The sequence below is a fragment of the Pseudophryne corroboree genome, chromosome 4 (genome assembly GCF_028390025.1).
Source record: "Pseudophryne corroboree isolate aPseCor3 chromosome 4, aPseCor3.hap2, whole genome shotgun sequence".
In the NCBI taxonomy this organism is placed as follows: Eukaryota; Metazoa; Chordata; class Amphibia; order Anura; family Myobatrachidae; genus Pseudophryne; species Pseudophryne corroboree.
In genome coordinates, this window is record NC_086447.1 from 185,800,636 (window position 1) to 185,819,461 (window position 18,826).

Genomic DNA, 18,826 nt, shown 5'->3' on the forward strand with positions numbered 1-18,826 from the left:
TTGAAATACATTTATTTTAAAAGTTAACATTGAATGTTATAACAATACATAAAAATCCAATAAAACATGTAATTGACTTTATACCATAGATGGAGAATACAAACTAATTGTCTATTGACATAAGTGATAGTTATTTCTACCAATGTGTTCAGAAGTACGTTCAACTTCACAATTGCGCGAATACCCAACGCGTTTCGTCCACACGGGACTTCATCAGGGGTCGTGAGCGGTGTAGTCAAGAGTTTGTGAATCTCTGAGTCCCAACCAGCTTTTTGCCGTGGGTATGAAGGATCTAAAAATGTCACCAGCAAAATTAATATTAGTTTACGGTGACTATGTGCATATATGGCAATGGTTAGAAACAACAAAAAATGGAGGGGAGGAACATATATAATTGGATGATGGGGGAATAATTCTCTCAATTAGGAGTTGAGGATGGCTCTTAATTAATCACCATTAGATCAATATTATAAATTCATTATCATAAACTCTATTCAGGAGGTTATTAGAGATACTATAAATACATACATCACAAATTATCAGAAATAATTACTTACTTTATAGTATTCGTATTTACCATATATAATTCGTCAATATATAAAATAATGCAATTGCTGTGACAGTAACCTATGAGTTGAAAATATGAAAATATATGTAATAAAAATTATATATGAATACATATACACTGTATGGAATATGATTGAATACTACATTCTCCAAATGGTTATACTTCACAACAACCCTAATGTATACAACTTATTTATATTTTTGATAAGGGACCATGTTGACTGCAATGGTACAGTGGAGGTTGAAAAATGTACCAGGTACACTCAATAATAACACCTGATACCATATCAAAATTTATATCAAACCTAATGATTATAGTTGATTAACATCTGGTGATTCCCTTTTAGTAACAGAACCACATTTATTGTTCTTAAATGGTGCGGTATCTGGCTTAACCAATAGTGAAATTTAATCATTATCCCCTTTCATGTATACATTTACAATTCATACAGATAGAAAATTTGAGATATACTGCTAAATCTTCATGATTGGAGGTACAAATTAACTGATTTGACATTGAAATTTAATATTTAATATAATTCCACATTAGGCTCACCTTTGGGATGTGTTAAGAACAGTTCTTAATTTGAATAAGAATGAGTCTATATACGCATTTCCTAAAAGATAAAACATAAACCACTTCATAAATGGAGTTTAACTTACTAAATTTAGAGAAGAAGTCCATTAATAAGGTACTCACCCTTAGTGCTATCTCAGGAATCCTATTCACAGCTATAACTAAGGGTGTGTATGGGAACTGGTATATATACCACCCACCCTATGACATCACTTCCTATTACTAATTAAGCCTTTTTCTTTAATTTCATGCTTATATTAGCATTATTAACATCTCCCAGACTATCAACTAGTGACCCTTCCATGATATATCTTATTCAGGGAGTAAATTTATTAAGTTAAGTAGCTGTATAGTGGTGGTGAACGATTTGCGTTCCACCACCACTAGCGGCGTGCGTTTCACGGCCGCTACTTCCGGTTTCACAGCTGCTACTTCCGGTTCCGGCGTGCGTTCCACAGACGCTACTTCCGGTTCCGGTTTGCGTTCCAACACCCGCTTTTTCGGACTAAGATGAAATTACTTAACTCCAGCACAGTATCAAGTCTTTAAAGAGCACACTCAAATGCCACAACCGATTTAGGATGTTATATTATATGTATGTTATAAATTGAATCAACTTTCTTTATTAGTCCATATTAAATTATCGTGAAAATCATTAATTGCCTAATTAACCATATGTTTATCAATTAATCAATTTATTTAATCATTAATATATTATTCTAATAGTTGATTATTTATATTATTATAATGATTACAATTTATTAATTTTATTCTGATATTTCATATACTGAAATCATATCAATTGTGCTTTAGAATTAAATATATAATAGTGATGAATTAATAACTGTGCAATTTATTCTTTATCTTATTAAATTGACATTCTATTAATAGTGATCATAAATGTGTTAATAATTTTCATTATTCTTTTTAAATTAATATAATAATAATTTTTTAAAAAATGATATAATAATTACTAGTGATCTTTAAAGAAAAAAATATTTATTTAATTGGACCACTCAAAAGAAATCAATCTATTAGTCTTCCATTTACGTTACAATCAACATGATCCCCCATTTACAATTTCATTGTCAGTATATTATAGACAATCCATATATAGGTATCAATCGTGAAACAAATCCAAATGCCATGATATATGACTTTACAGCTTTATGCTGCCACTTAACAAGTAGTAATTGAACCATAGTGCATTCACAATAGAACAGAGGAATTAGAAGAAGATCAATTGGGAAATTAGAGAAAGGAGACTATATCTACATCTTCATTAAGGCCATTAGGGGCCAGAGTATTAAGTGTGTATATCCAGTATGTTTCTCGTTGGGATAATCTCAGATCCCTATTTCCTCCTCTTGGGTCTACTGGTATATGTTCTAAAACTGTAAATGAGAAATTTTCCCTAGTTACTATGGCATTATGCTTCTCCGCATAATGTCTAGAAAGGCTGTGGCATAGAAACTTGTTTTTAACATTTCTCATATGCTCCTGAATTCTTATCTTTGTTAGTCTCTTCGTCTTTCCAACGTATACTAGGCCACAATTACATGCAATCTTGTATACTACATATTCTGTGTTACAGTTTATCAAATGTCTTAGTCTATACCATCTTCCTGTCTCCAATTTCATACTGAAAGATTTACGATCCATAAACTTACAGCAAATACATCTAGAACAAGGAAAACATCCCTTTGTAGGTATAATCTCATTATTTCCCTTTTTGATGGGAGGACATGGTTTAATCAATCTGCTGGGTGCCACTATGTTCTTAAGATTCGTGGCTCTCTTAAATACCAGATTAGGTTTATTAGGAAGAGAAGGACCTAAAATAGGATCTTTTAACACATCCCAAAGGTGAGCCTAATGTGAAATTATATTAAATATTAAATATTAAATTTCAATGTCAAATCAGTTAATTTGTACCTCCAATCATGAAGATTTAGCAGTATATCTCAAATTTTCTATCTGTATGAATTGTAAATGTATACATGAAAGGGGATAATGATTAAATTTCACTATTGGTTAAGCCAGATACCGCACCATTTAAGAACAATAAATGTGGTTCTGTTACTAAAAGGGAATCACCAGATGTTAATCAACTATAATCATTAGGTTTGATATAAATTTTGATATGGTATCAGGTGTTATTATTGAGTGTACCTGGTACATTTTTCAACCTCCACTGTACCATTGCAGTCAACATGGTCCCTTATCAAAAATATAAATAAGTTGTATACATTAGGGTTGTTGTGAAGTATAACCATTTGGAGAATGTAGTATTCAATCATATTCCATACAGTGTATATGTATTCATATATAATTTTTATTACATATATTTTCATATTTTCAACTCATAGGTTACTGTCACAGCAATTGCATTATTTTATATATTGACGAATTATATATGGTAAATACGAATACTATAAAGTAAGTAATTATTTCTGATAATTTGTGATGTATGTATTTATAGTATCTCTAATAACCTCCTGAATAGAGTTTATGATAATGAATTTATAATATTGATCTAATGGTGATTAATTAAGAGCCATCCTCAACTCCTAATTGAGAGAATTATTCCCCCATCATCCAATTATATATGTTCCTCCCCTCCATTTTTTGTTGTTTCTAACCATTGCCATATATGCACATAGTCACCGTAAACTAATATTAATTTTGCTGGTGACATTTTTAGATCCTTCATACCCACGGCAAAAAGCTGGTTGGGACTCAGAGATTCACAAACTCTTGACTACACCGCTCACGACCCCTGATGAAGTCCCGTGTGGACGAAATGCGTTGGGTATTCGCGCAATTGTGAAGTTGAACGTACTTCTGAACACATTGGTAGAAATAACTATCACTTATGTCAATAGACAATTAGTTTGTATTCTCCATCTATGGTATAAAGTCAATTACATGTTTTATTGGATTTTTATGTATTGTTATAACATTCAATGTTAACTTTTAAAATAAATGTATTTCAAAGTGAACTCTGATGTGATCTAGCTCCCAAGAGAAACCTTTTTCTTCTGTACCTTTAACTTAATGCCCTAGCTGACAGTGGGCATTTCTCAGTGGTGAGCTATAAAATAACTAGCGCATAAATAAGGGTCCTTTAAATTTGTTTTTTGGTTTTTATTCTGTCAGAAAGTACCCTTGTTGCAGCTTACTGGATTAACGGCTAATATGCCTATATTTAATGATAGATCCAAGAGATCTTTGAAGGTTAGAAACATCTTTGAGGAGGAGGAACAAGTTTTCCAAACTGATGATGACGATTATTATGGTTATCTAAACTTAGTAGAAAAACTGGCAGTTAAGGAGTTGAAAAATTGGTACGATATTGTGACACTAGAAAAATATCTAGAGGTGGGGAGGATTCCGAGAGGCTTAAGGTTGCATAAAACTCCAACAATAGGAGGTGGAAATGAAAGTTTTATCACGAATTGGAACACCATTTTGGATGATTGTTCAGTAAAGCTTATTACTCTTATCATTACTGAAAGGAAAAAAGAATTAAATCGGTTAGAAGAGGAGATCAAGAGAGTGGAATTACAGGCTACCAAATTTGATGATAGTGAGGAGTTCAAACGTGATGTATCAGACCTACACTATAAATTAGATACTATGGAAGGAGAAATTATAGTACGTAAACAAAAGAAATTCATTAGAGATAAAAATGATTATATTTCGGGTCAAGTGCACCATTTACCAATCAAAGAGGAGAGATCAGATGAAAGGATGAAAATGCCAATTAATAGACACCCCCGATGGGAAAGGCCACAACAGGAAGTCTATGGGAATTATAGAGGGAATCAAGGAGGCCAAAGAGGCATGTTTAGACCAAGGAATTCGTATAGATCTCCTTATCCAAATCAGGGTTATGAACGTAGAGGTTATAGGCAGAGATACCCTTCACATCAAGGGTACCAAAGGAATAACTTTGGGTCATCAAAAGAGTATTACAACTCCTCTTATAGGAACAGATATAATATGGATAGGTCACCTACCCCAGATAGAAATTTAAAAGGGCATTTTTTAGAAGAAAGGCGAGGCTACAGGTTTCCCCGTATACAGCAACAAAGAGAGGAGTTGCATGTCAGATTGGATTCACCACAGGGCATAAAGAGAGGCCATACTGGAGGAGAAGAGGGTGTAGAGGGGGCAGAAAAAAGCCCCAAAAAAAGGAGAGCCCTGTTCAATCAGGAAAAATCACGTCTGGGATTGTCAATATCTCAGAGAGACAATTATCATCAGCGGAATGTACCCTATTAGATAAGGGATTGAAATTCGCACCAGATTCACATGTTGATAAATTTGACCTATTTGTTGACCTCAACAAATACGTTCGTAAATTAACACTGCAGAGACATTTCCTGAAAAATCCTCAATCAGGTCCCAATACAAATGAAAAAGCCCCATTGGTTAAGTTACCTTCTAAATACTATCCGGTTGAATCCAGAGGTAGCTATTTGGACATTTTTTATGAATCAGTTAATGAAGATTTTAGGAGAATTAAACTTAAAAGTAATAAATATGGGACTAACCTTAATTCACAAGAGAAGGGAGCATTGAAATCCCTGAAAAATGATACCGATTTGGTGATTAAAAGTGCCGATAAAGGCGGAGCAGTTGTTTTACAAACAAGAACTGCATACCTTAATGAGGCATCCAAAATATTATTGGACGGACAGACATATGTTGAATTACCTAACAACCCCACTGTGTCATATCAGGAGGAACTGTTTGATTTACTCTCAAAAGCCCTTAAGGACAGTTTGATCTGTAAGGAAGAATTCGATTATTTGTATGTGAAATATCCGGTAGTCCCTAATTTTTATCATATTCCAAAAATTCATAAAAACAAGTCCACACCACCTGGAAGGCCTATTGTGGCCGGAATAAATTCCTTAACGGCAAATTTGTCCCATTATTTAGATTTAAGATTACAAAAGTACGTGACAAGAATGAGATCTTATCTCAAAGATTCTACTAGCGTACTACAAAAGTTGGAACTCCTTGATTGGTCTAAAGAATATTATTGGCTCACCATAGATGTGCAAGCTTTATATTCATCCATCCCCCACTGCAAAGGAGTTGAAGCTATTAGATCCGTTCTGCTAAATGATCCAAGTCTATCCAAAAATGAGATACAGTTCTTATTGGATAGTATTACATTTATTTTGAATCATAATTTCTTTGAGTTTGAAAATAAGTTTTATTTGCAACAGCAGGGCACAGCGATGGGGACTAAATTTGCCCCATCGTATGCCAACTTATTTATGAAAGCATGGGAGGACATTTATGTTTATCACTCAGAGTATGAAGTCAATGTGATATTCTATCAAAGATACATTGACGATCTCCTATTCATTTGGAAAGGGGATATGGACAGTGTCGAGAGATTCATGATGTGTATACAAACTAATGAATTCAATTTGAAATTCACTCATCAAAAAAATCCAGAAAAGATTGACTTCCTAGATTTAACTTTAACAGGAGTAGCAGGTGAAAAGATCATTACTAAAACATTTTTTAAGGAGGTTGACGCAAATAGCTACATCCCCCAAACCAGTTGCCACCACCCATCTTGGAAGAACAGTGTGCCGTATGCGCAATTCTTGCGAATAAGACGAAATTGCACTAATATAGATGACTATTGGGAACAAGCTAATGTGTTGGGCAACAGGTTTATAGAACGGGGATACAATCTGGACAATATTGAAACAGCAAAGTCTAGAGCATCTCTGCAACAAAGAGATCTAATGCTATGTCCCAAAAATAAACCTCAGATTGACCAGAGATTTTGCAGACCTTTTATTACACAGTATAATCAGGAGAATACAGCCATCAAAAAAATTATGAGTCGACACTGGAATATACTTTTAAAAGATCCTATTTTAGGTCCTTCTCTTCCTAATAAACCTAATCTGGTATTTAAGAGAGCCACGAATCTTAAGAACATAGTGGCACCCAGCAGATTGATTAAACCATGTCCTCCCATCAAAAAGGGAAATAATGAGATTATACCTACAAAGGGATGTTTTCCTTGTTCTAGATGTATTTGCTGTAAGTTTATGGATCGTAAATCTTTCAGTATGAAATTGGAGACAGGAAGATGGTATAGACTAAGACATTTGATAAACTGTAACACAGAATATGTAGTATACAAGATTGCATGTAATTGTGGCCTAGTATACGTTGGAAAGACGAAGAGACTAACAAAGATAAGAATTCAGGAGCATATGAGAAATGTTAAAAACAAGTTTCTATGCCACAGCCTTTCTAGACATTATGCGGAGAAGCATAATTCCATAGTAACTAGGGAAAATTTCTCATTTACAGTTTTAGAACATATACCAGTAGACCCAAGAGGAGGAAATAGGGATCTGAGATTATCCCAACGAGAAACATACTGGATATACACACTTAATACTCTGGCCCCTAATGGCCTTAATGAAGATGTAGATATAGTCTCCTTTCTCTAATTTCCCAATTGATCTTCTTCTAATTCCTCTGTTCTATTGTGAATGCACTATGGTTCAATTACTACTTGTTAAGTGGCAGCATAAAGCTGTAAAGTCATATATCATGGCATTTGGATTTGTTTCACGATTGATACCTATATATGGATTGTCTATAATATACTGACAATGAAATTGTAAATGGGGGATCATGTTGATTGTAACGTAAATGGAAGACTAATAGATTGATTTCTTTTGAGTGGTCCAATTAAATAAATATTTTTTTCTTTAAAGATCACTAGTAATTATTATATCATTTTTTTAAAAATTATTATTATATTAATTTAAAAAGAATAATGAAAATTATTAACACATTTATGATCACTATTAATAGAATGTCAATTTAATAAGATAAAGAATAAATTGCACAGTTATTAATTCATCACTATTATATATTTAATTCTAAAGCACAATTGATATGATTTCAGTATATGAAATATCAGAATAAAATTAATAAATTGTAATCATTATAATAATATAAATAATCAACTATTAGAATAATATATTAATGATTAAATAAATTGATTAATTGATAAACATATGGTTAATTAGGCAATTAATGATTTTCACGATAATTTAATATGGACTAATAAAGAAAGTTGATCCAATTTATAACATACATATAATATAACATCCTAAATCGGTTGTGGCATTTGAGTGTGCTCTTTAAAGACTTGATACTGTGCTGGAGTTAAGTAATTTCATCTTAGTCCGAAAAAGCGGGTGTTGGAACGCAAACCGGAACCGGAAGTAGCGTCTGTGGAACGCACGCCGGAACCGGAAGTAGCGGCTGTGAAACCGGAAGTAGCGGCCGTGAAACGCACGCCGCTAGTGGTGGTGGAACGCAAATCGTTCACCACCACTATACAGCTACTTAACTTAATAAATTTACTCCCTGAATAAGATATATCATGGAAGGGTCACTAGTTGATAGTCTGGGAGATGTTAATAATGCTAATATAAGCATGAAATTAAAGAAAAAGGCTTAATTAGTAATAGGAAGTGATGTCATAGGGTGGGTGGTATATATACCAGTTCCCATACACACCCTTAGTTATAGCTGTGAATAGGATTCCTGAGATAGCACTAAGGGTGAGTACCTTATTAATGGACTTCTTCTCTAAATTTAGTAAGTTAAACTCCATTTATGAAGTGGTTTATGTTTTATCTTTTAGGAAATGCGTATATAGACTCATTCTTATTCAAATTAAGAACTGTTCTTAACACATCCCAAAGGTGAGCCTAATGTGGAATTATATTAAATATTAAATATTAAATTTCAATGTCAAATCAGTTAATTTGTACCTCCAATCATGAAGATTTAGCAGTATATCTCAAATTTTCTATCTGTATGAATTGTAAATGTATACATGAAAGGGGATAATGATTAAATTTCACTATTGGTTAAGCCAGATACCGCACCATTTAAGAACAATAAATGTGGTTCTGTTACTAAAAGGGAATCACCAGATGTTAATCAAATATAATCATTAGGTTTGATATAAATTTTGATATGGTATCAGGTGTTATTATTGAGTGTACCTGGTACATTTTTCAACCTCCACTGTACCATTGCAGTCAACATGGTCCCTTATCAAAAATATAAATAAGTTGTATACATTAGGGTTGTTGTGAAGTATAACCATTTGGAGAATGTAGTATTCAATCATATTCCATACAGTGTATATGTATTCATATATAATTTTTATTACATATATTTTCATATTTTCAACTCATAGGTTACTGTCACAGCAATTGCATTATTTTATATATTGACGAATTATATATGGTAAATACGAATACTATAAAGTAAGTAATTATTTCTGATAATTTGTGATGTATGTATTTATAGTATCTCTAATAACCTCCTGAATAGAGTTTATGATAATGAATTTATAATATTGATCTAATGGTGATTAATTAAGAGCCATCCTCAACTCCTAATTGAGAGAATTATTCCCCCATCATCCAATTATATATGTTCCTCCCCTCCATTTTTTGTTGTTTCTAACCATTGCCATATATGCACATAGTCACCGTAAACTAATATTAATTTTGCTGGTGACATTTTTAGATCCTTCATACCCACGGCAAAAAGCTGGTTGGGACTCAGAGATTCACAAACTCTTGACTACACCGCTCACGACCCCTGATGAAGTCCCGTGTGGACGAAACGCGTTGGGTATTCGCGCAATTGTGAAGTTGAACGTACTTCTGAACACATTGGTAGAAATAACTATCACTTATGTCAATAGACAATTAGTTTGTATTCTCCATCTATGGTATAAAGTCAATTACATGTTTTATTGGATTTTTATGTATTGTTATAACATTCAATGTTAACTTTTAAAATAAATGTATTTCAAAGTGAACTCTGATGTGATCTAGCTCCCAAGAGAAACCTTTTTCTTCTGTACCTTTAACTTAATGCCCTAGCTGACAGTGGGCATTTCTCAGTGGTGAGCTATAAAATAACTAGCGCATAAATAAGGGTCCTTTAAATTTGTTTTTTGGTTTTTATTCTGTCAGAAAGTACCCTTGTTGCAGCTTACTGGATTAACGGCTAATATGCCTATATTTAATGATAGATCCAAGAGATCTTTGAAGGTTAGAAACATCTTTGAGGAGGAGGAACAAGTTTTCCAAACTGATGATGACGATTATTATGGTTATCTAAACTTAGTAGAAAAACTGGCAGTTAAGGAGTTGAAAAATTGGTACGATATTGTGACACTAGAAAAATATCTAGAGGTGGGGAGGATTCCGAGAGGCTTAAGGTTGCATAAAACTCCAACAATAGGAGGTGGAAATGAAAGTTTTATCACGAATTGGAACACCATTTTGGATGATTGTTCAGTAAAGCTTATTACTCTTATCATTACTGAAAGGAAAAAAGAATTAAATCGGTTAGAAGAGGAGATCAAGAGAGTGGAATTACAGGCTACCAAATTTGATGATAGTGAGGAGTTCAAACGTGATGTATCAGACCTACACTATAAATTAGATACTATGGAAGGAGAAATTATAGTACGTAAACAAAAGAAATTCATTAGAGATAAAAATGATTATATTTCGGGTCAAGTGCACCATTTACCAATCAAAGAGGAGAGATCAGATGAAAGGATGAAAATGCCAATTAATAGACACCCCCGATGGGAAAGGCCACAACAGGAAGTCTATGGGAATTATAGAGGGAATCAAGGAGGCCAAAGAGGCATGTTTAGACCAAGGAATTCGTATAGATCTCCTTATCCAAATCAGGGTTATGAACGTAGAGGTTATAGGCAGAGATACCCTTCACATCAAGGGTACCAAAGGAATAACTTTGGGTCATCAAAAGAGTATTACAACTCCTCTTATAGGAACACACAGAGTAAAAACCACAGCACTCACCGCACCAGAAGCGGGGCACAGCTATGCACTTACCACTCACAGGGTGGGGTGCATGTAACACTGCACTCTCCACCACAGAAGCGGGGTACACAGCTGTACTTACCACTCACAGGGCGGGGTGCATGTAGCCCATGACCACATCGCTCTAATAAATACAAACAGAGAACCCAGCACTCACCAAAGTAAACTCACTTATCCTCAACAATTCAATAAATAAATGATGGGGGTTTAGTTGGTGGATTGGCCAATGCACGGAAGCCTGTATACCGATTCAAGGTACCCCACCTTCATACAGGTCCTACACTATCACAGAGTCTTAAAACCTGACTACCACACTGCTGCATCATCTGCCTGCTAGATGTAATGTGTACCTGCCACAGACTATATGGCTTTTAAAGGCACACTAGTCACCTATTGCACTGGCTCAAAGATGATTGCTAAAAAACAGCTGAGACAGGTTCAGGATAATGAAGTCCACACAGGGGTGCATGAGAAAGCTAGTGGCCACGGTTAATAAGAGCTAACCATAGATTAACCCCTTCATATACACACAGAGTAAAAACCACAGCACTCACCGCACCAGAAGCGGGGCACAGCTATGCACTTACCACTCACAGGGTGGGGTGCATGTAACACTGCACTCTCCACCACAGAAGCGGGGTACACAGCTGTACTTACCACTCACAGGGCGGGGTGCATGTAGCCCATGACCACATCGCTCTAATAAATACAAACAGAGAACCCAGCACTCACCAAAGTAAACTCACTTATCCTCAACAATTCAATAAATAAATGATGGGGGTTTAGTTGGTGGATTGGCCAATGCACGGAAGCCTGTATACCGATTCAAGGTACCCCACCTTCATACAGGTCCTACACTATCACAGAGTCTTAAAACCTGACTACCACACTGCTGCATCATCTGCCTGCTAGATGTAATGTGTACCTGCCACAGACTATATGGCTTTTAAAGGCACACTAGTCACCTATTGCACTGGCTCAAAGATGATTGCTAAAAAACAGCTGAGACAGGTTCAGGATAATGAAGTCCACACAGGGGTGCATGAGAAAGCTAGTGGCCACGGTTAATAAGAGCTAACCATAGATTAACCCCTTCATATACACACAGAGTAAAAACCACAGCACTCACCGCACCAGAAGCGGGGCACAGCTATGCACTTACCACTCACAGGGTGGGGTGCATGTAACACTGCACTCTCCACCACAGAAGCGGGGTACACAGCTGTACTTACCACTCACAGGGCGGGGTGCATGTAGCCCATGACCACATCGCTCTAATAAATACAAACAGAGAACCCAGCACTCACCAAAGTAAACTCACTTATCCTCAACAATTCAATAAATAAATGATGGGGGTTTAGTTGGTGGATTGGCCAATGCACGGAAGCCTGTATACCGATTCAAGGTACCCCACCTTCATACAGGTCCTACACTATCACAGAGTCTTAAAACCTGACTACCACACTGCTGCATCATCTGCCTGCTAGATGTAATGTGTACCTGCCACAGACTATATGGCTTTTAAAGGCACACTAGTCACCTATTGCACTGGCTCAAAGATGATTGCTAAAAAACAGCTGAGACAGGTTCAGGATAATGAAGTCCACACAGGGGTGCATGAGAAAGCTAGTGGCCACGGTTAATAAGAGCTAACCATAGATTAACCCCTTCATATACACACAGAGTAAAAACCACAGCACTCACCGCACCAGAAGCGGGGCACAGCTATGCACTTACCACTCACAGGGTGGGGTGCATGTAACACTGCACTCTCCACCACAGAAGCGGGGTACACAGCTGTACTTACCACTCACAGGGCGGGGTGCATGTAGCCCATGACCACATCGCTCTAATAAATACAAACAGAGAACCCAGCACTCACCAAAGTAAACTCACTTATCCTCAACAATTCAATAAATAAATGATGGGGGTTTAGTTGGTGGATTGGCCAATGCACGGAAGCCTGTATACCGATTCAAGGTACCCCACCTTCATACAGGTCCTACACTATCACAGAGTCTTAAAACCTGACTACCACACTGCTGCATCATCTGCCTGCTAGATGTAATGTGTACCTGCCACAGACTATATGGCTTTTAAAGGCACACTAGTCACCTATTGCACTGGCTCAAAGATGATTGCTAAAAAACAGCTGAGACAGGTTCAGGATAATGAAGTCCACACAGGGGTGCATGAGAAAGCTAGTGGCCACGGTTAATAAGAGCTAACCATAGATTAACCCCTTCATATACACACAGAGTAAAAACCACAGCACTCACCGCACCAGAAGCGGGGCACAGCTATGCACTTACCACTCACAGGGTGGGGTGCATGTAACACTGCACTCTCCACCACAGAAGCGGGGTACACAGCTGTACTTACCACTCACAGGGCGGGGTGCATGTAGCCCATGACCACATCGCTCTAATAAATACAAACAGAGAACCCAGCACTCACCAAAGTAAACTCACTTATCCTCAACAATTCAATAAATAAATGATGGGGGTTTAGTTGGTGGATTGGCCAATGCACGGAAGCCTGTATACCGATTCAAGGTACCCCACCTTCATACAGGTCCTACACTATCACAGAGTCTTAAAACCTGACTACCACACTGCTGCATCATCTGCCTGCTAGATGTAATGTGTACCTGCCACAGACTATATGGCTTTTAAAGGCACACTAGTCACCTATTGCACTGGCTCAAAGATGATTGCTAAAAAACAGCTGAGACAGGTTCAGGATAATGAAGTCCACACAGGGGTGCATGAGAAAGCTAGTGGCCACGGTTAATAAGAGCTAACCATAGATTAACCCCTTCATATACACACAGAGTAAAAACCACAGCACTCACCGCACCAGAAGCGGGGCACAGCTATGCACTTACCACTCACAGGGTGGGGTGCATGTAACACTGCACTCTCCACCACAGAAGCGGGGTACACAGCTGTACTTACCACTCACAGGGCGGGGTGCATGTAGCCCATGACCACATCGCTCTAATAAATACAAACAGAGAACCCAGCACTCACCAAAGTAAACTCACTTATCCTCAACAATTCAATAAATAAATGATGGGGGTTTAGTTGGTGGATTGGCCAATGCACGGAAGCCTGTATACCGATTCAAGGTACCCCACCTTCATACAGGTCCTACACTATCACAGAGTCTTAAAAGGGGTTAATCTATGGTTAGCTCTTATTAACCGTGGCCACTAGCTTTCTCATGCACCCCTGTGTGGACTTCATTATCCTGAACCTGTCTCAGCTGTTTTTTAGCAATCATCTTTGAGCCAGTGCAATAGGTGACTAGTGTGCCTTTAAAAGCCATATAGTCTGTGGCAGGTACACATTACATCTAGCAGGCAGATGATGCAGCAGTGTGGTAGTCAGGTTTTAAGACTCTGTGATAGTGTAGGACCTGTATGAAGGTGGGGTACCTTGAATCGGTATACAGGCTTCCGTGCATTGGCCAATCCACCAACTAAACCCCCATCATTTATTTATTGAATTGTTGAGGATAAGTGAGTTTACTTTGGTGAGTGCTGGGTTCTCTGTTTGTATTTATTAGAGCGATGTGGTCATGGGCTACATGCACCCCGCCCTGTGAGTGGTAAGTACAGCTGTGTACCCCGCTTCTGTGGTGGAGAGTGCAGTGTTACATGCACCCCACCCTGTGAGTGGTAAGTGCATAGCTGTGCCCCGCTTCTGGTGCGGTGAGTGCTGTGGTTTTTACTCTGTGTGTATATGAAGGGGTTAATCTATGGTTAGCTCTTATTAACCGTGGCCACTAGCTTTCTCATGCACCCCTGTGTGGACTTCATTATCCTGAACCTGTCTCAGCTGTTTTTTAGCAATCATCTTTGAGCCAGTGCAATAGGTGACTAGTGTGCCTTTAAAAGCCATATAGTCTGTGGCAGGTACACATTACATCTAGCAGGCAGATGATGCAGCAGTGTGGTAGTCAGGTTTTAAGACTCTGTGATAGTGTAGGACCTGTATGAAGGTGGGGTACCTTGAATCGGTATACAGGCTTCCGTGCATTGGCCAATCCACCAACTAAACCCCCATCATTTATTTATTGAATTGTTGAGGATAAGTGAGTTTACTTTGGTGAGTGCTGGGTTCTCTGTTTGTATTTATTAGAGCGATGTGGTCATGGGCTACATGCACCCCGCCCTGTGAGTGGTAAGTACAGCTGTGTACCCCGCTTCTGTGGTGGAGAGTGCAGTGTTACATGCACCCCACCCTGTGAGTGGTAAGTGCATAGCTGTGCCCCGCTTCTGGTGCAGTGAGTGCTGTGGTTTTTACTCTGTGTGTATATGAAGGGGTTAATCTATGGTTAGCTCTTATTAACCGTGGCCACTAGCTTTCTCATGCACCCCTGTGTGGACTTCATTATCCTGAACCTGTCTCAGCTGTTTTTTAGCAATCATCTTTGAGCCAGTGCAATAGGTGACTAGTGTGCCTTTAAAAGCCATATAGTCTGTGGCAGGTACACATTACATCTAGCAGGCAGATGATGCAGCAGTGTGGTAGTCAGGTTTTAAGACTCTGTGATAGTGTAGGACCTGTATGAAGGTGGGGTACCTTGAATCGGTATACAGGCTTCCGTGCATTGGCCAATCCACCAACTAAACCCCCATCATTTATTTATTGAATTGTTGAGGATAAGTGAGTTTACTTTGGTGAGTGCTGGGTTCTCTGTTTGTATTTATTAGAGCGATGTGGTCATGGGCTACATGCACCCCGCCCTGTGAGTGGTAAGTACAGCTGTGTACCCCGCTTCTGTGGTGGAGAGTGCAGTGTTACATGCACCCCACCCTGTGAGTGGTAAGTGCATAGCTGTGCCCCGCTTCTGGTGCGGTGAGTGCTGTGGTTTTTACTCTGTGTGTATATGAAGGGGTTAATCTATGGTTAGCTCTTATTAACCGTGGCCACTAGCTTTCTCATGCACCCCTGTGTGGACTTCATTATCCTGAACCTGTCTCAGCTGTTTTTTAGCAATCATCTTTGAGCCAGTGCAATAGGTGACTAGTGTGCCTTTAAAAGCCATATAGTCTGTGGCAGGTACACATTACATCTAGCAGGCAGATGATGCAGCAGTGTGGTAGTCAGGTTTTAAGACTCTGTGATAGTGTAGGACCTGTATGAAGGTGGGGTACCTTGAATCGGTATACAGGCTTCCGTGCATTGGCCAATCCACCAACTAAACCCCCATCATTTATTTATTGAATTGTTGAGGATAAGTGAGTTTACTTTGGTGAGTGCTGGGTTCTCTGTTTGTATTTATTAGAGCGATGTGGTCATGGGCTACATGCACCCCGCCCTGTGAGTGGTAAGTACAGCTGTGTACCCCGCTTCTGTGGTGGAGAGTGCAGTGTTACATGCACCCCACCCTGTGAGTGGTAAGTGCATAGCTGTGCCCCGCTTCTGGTGCGGTGAGTGCTGTGGTTTTTACTCTGTGTGTATATGAAGGGGTTAATCTATGGTTAGCTCTTATTAACCGTGGCCACTAGCTTTCTCATGCACCCCTGTGTGGACTTCATTATCCTGAACCTGTCTCAGCTGTTTTTTAGCAATCATCTTTGAGCCAGTGCAATAGGTGACTAGTGTGCCTTTAAAAGCCATATAGTCTGTGGCAGGTACACATTACATCTAGCAGGCAGATGATGCAGCAGTGTGGTAGTCAGGTTTTAAGACTCTGTGATAGTGTAGGACCTGTATGAAGGTGGGGTACCTTGAATCGGTATACAGGCTTCCGTGCATTGGCCAATCCACCAACTAAACCCCCATCATTTATTTATTGAATTGTTGAGGATAAGTGAGTTTACTTTGGTGAGTGCTGGGTTCTCTGTTTGTATTTATTAGAGCGATGTGGTCATGGGCTACATGCACCCCGCCCTGTGAGTGGTAAGTACAGCTGTGTACCCCGCTTCTGTGGTGGAGAGTGCAGTGTTACATGCACCCCACCCTGTGAGTGGTAAGTGCATAGCTGTGCCCCGCTTCTGGTGCGGTGAGTGCTGTGGTTTTTACTCTGTGTGTATATGAAGGGGTTAATCTATGGTTAGCTCTTATTAACCGTGGCCACTAGCTTTCTCATGCACCCCTGTGTGGACTTCATTATCCTGAACCTGTCTCAGCTGTTTTTTAGCAATCATCTTTGAGCCAGTGCAATAGGTGACTAGTGTGCCTTTAAAAGCCATATAGTCTGTGGCAGGTACACATTACATCTAGCAGGCAGATGATGCAGCAGTGTGGTAGTCAGGTTTTAAGACTCTGTGATAGTGTAGGACCTGTATGAAGGTGGGGTACCTTGAATCGGTATACAGGCTTCCGTGCATTGGCCAATCCACCAACTAAACCCCCATCATTTATTTATTGAATTGTTGAGGATAAGTGAGTTTACTTTGGTGAGTGCTGGGTTCTCTGTTTGTATTTATTAGAGCGATGTGGTCATGGGCTACATGCACCCCGCCCTGTGAGTGGTAAGTACAGCTGTGTACCCCGCTTCTGTGGTGGAGAGTGCAGTGTTACATGCACCCCACCCTGTGAGTGGTAAGTGCATAGCTGTGCCCCGCTTCTGGTGCGGTGAGTGCTGTGGTTTTTACTCTGTGTGTATATGAAGGGGTTAATCTATGGTTAGCTCTTATTAACCGTGGCCACTAGCTTTCTCATGCACCCCTGTGTGGACTTCATTATCCTGAACCTGTCTCAGCTGTTTTTTAGCAATCATCTTTGAGCCAGTGCAATAGGTGACTAGTGTGCCTTTAAAAGCCATATAGTCTGTGGCAGGTACACATTACATCTAGCAGGCAGATGATGCAGCAGTGTGGTAGTCAGGTTTTAAGACTCTGTGATAGTGTATGACCTGTATGAAGGTGGGGTACCTTGAATCGGTATACAGGCTTCCGTGCATTGGCCAATCCACCAACTAAACCCCCATCATTTATTTATTGAATTGTTGAGGATAAGTGAGTTTACTTTGGTGAGTGCTGGGTTCTCTGTTTGTATTTATTAGAGCGATGTGGTCATGGGCTACATGCACCCCGCCCTGTGAGTGGTAAGTACAGCTGTGTACCCCGCTTCTGTGGTGGAGAGTGCAGTGTTACATGCACCCCACCCTGTGAGTGGTAAGTGCATAGCTGTGCCCCGCTTCTGGTGCGGTGAGTGCTGTGGTTTTTACTCTGTGTGTATATGAAGGGGTTAATCTATGGTTAGCTCTTATTAACCGTGGCCACTAGCTTTCTCATGCACCCCTGTGTGGACTTCATTATCCTGAACCTGTCTCAGCTGTTTTTTAGCAATCATCTTTGAGCCAGTGCAATAGGTGACTAGTGTGCCTTTAAAAGCCATATAGTCTGTGGCAGGTACACATTACATCTAGCAGGCAGATGATGCAGCAGTGTGGTAGTCAGGTTTTAAGACTCTGTGATAGTGTAGGACCTGTATGAAGGTGGGGTACCTTGAATCGGTATACAGGCTTCCGTGCATTGGCCAATCCACCAACTAAACCCCCATCATTTATTTATTGAATTGTTGAGGATAAGTGAGTTTACTTTGGTGAGTGCTGGGTTCTCTGTTTGTATTGCTCTTATAGGAACAGATATAATATGGATAGGTCACCTACCCCAGATAGAAATTTAAAAGGGCATTTTTTAGAAGAAAGGCGAGGCTACAGGTTTCCCCGTATACAGCAACAAAGAGAGGAGTTGCATGTCAGATTGGATTCA

General features: G+C 38.8%; 1 long non-coding RNA gene across 4 annotated transcripts in view; it reads left to right on the forward strand.

Moving 5' to 3' along the window:
- The window catches only part of LOC134911237 (uncharacterized), a 199,799-nt gene that overhangs the window by 158,090 nt on the left and 22,883 nt on the right, over nucleotides 1–18,826 (forward strand). For 3 of the 4 annotated variants that reach the window (XR_010176421.1, XR_010176419.1, XR_010176420.1), the window contains one exon: nucleotides 3,849–4,137. The exons of the other annotated variant lie outside the window; for it this stretch is intronic. This is a non-coding gene — a long non-coding RNA (uncharacterized LOC134911237). Of the gene's footprint in view, nucleotides 1–3,848; nucleotides 4,138–18,826 lie in introns of those variants that run through there. 4 annotated transcript variants of the gene reach the window in all.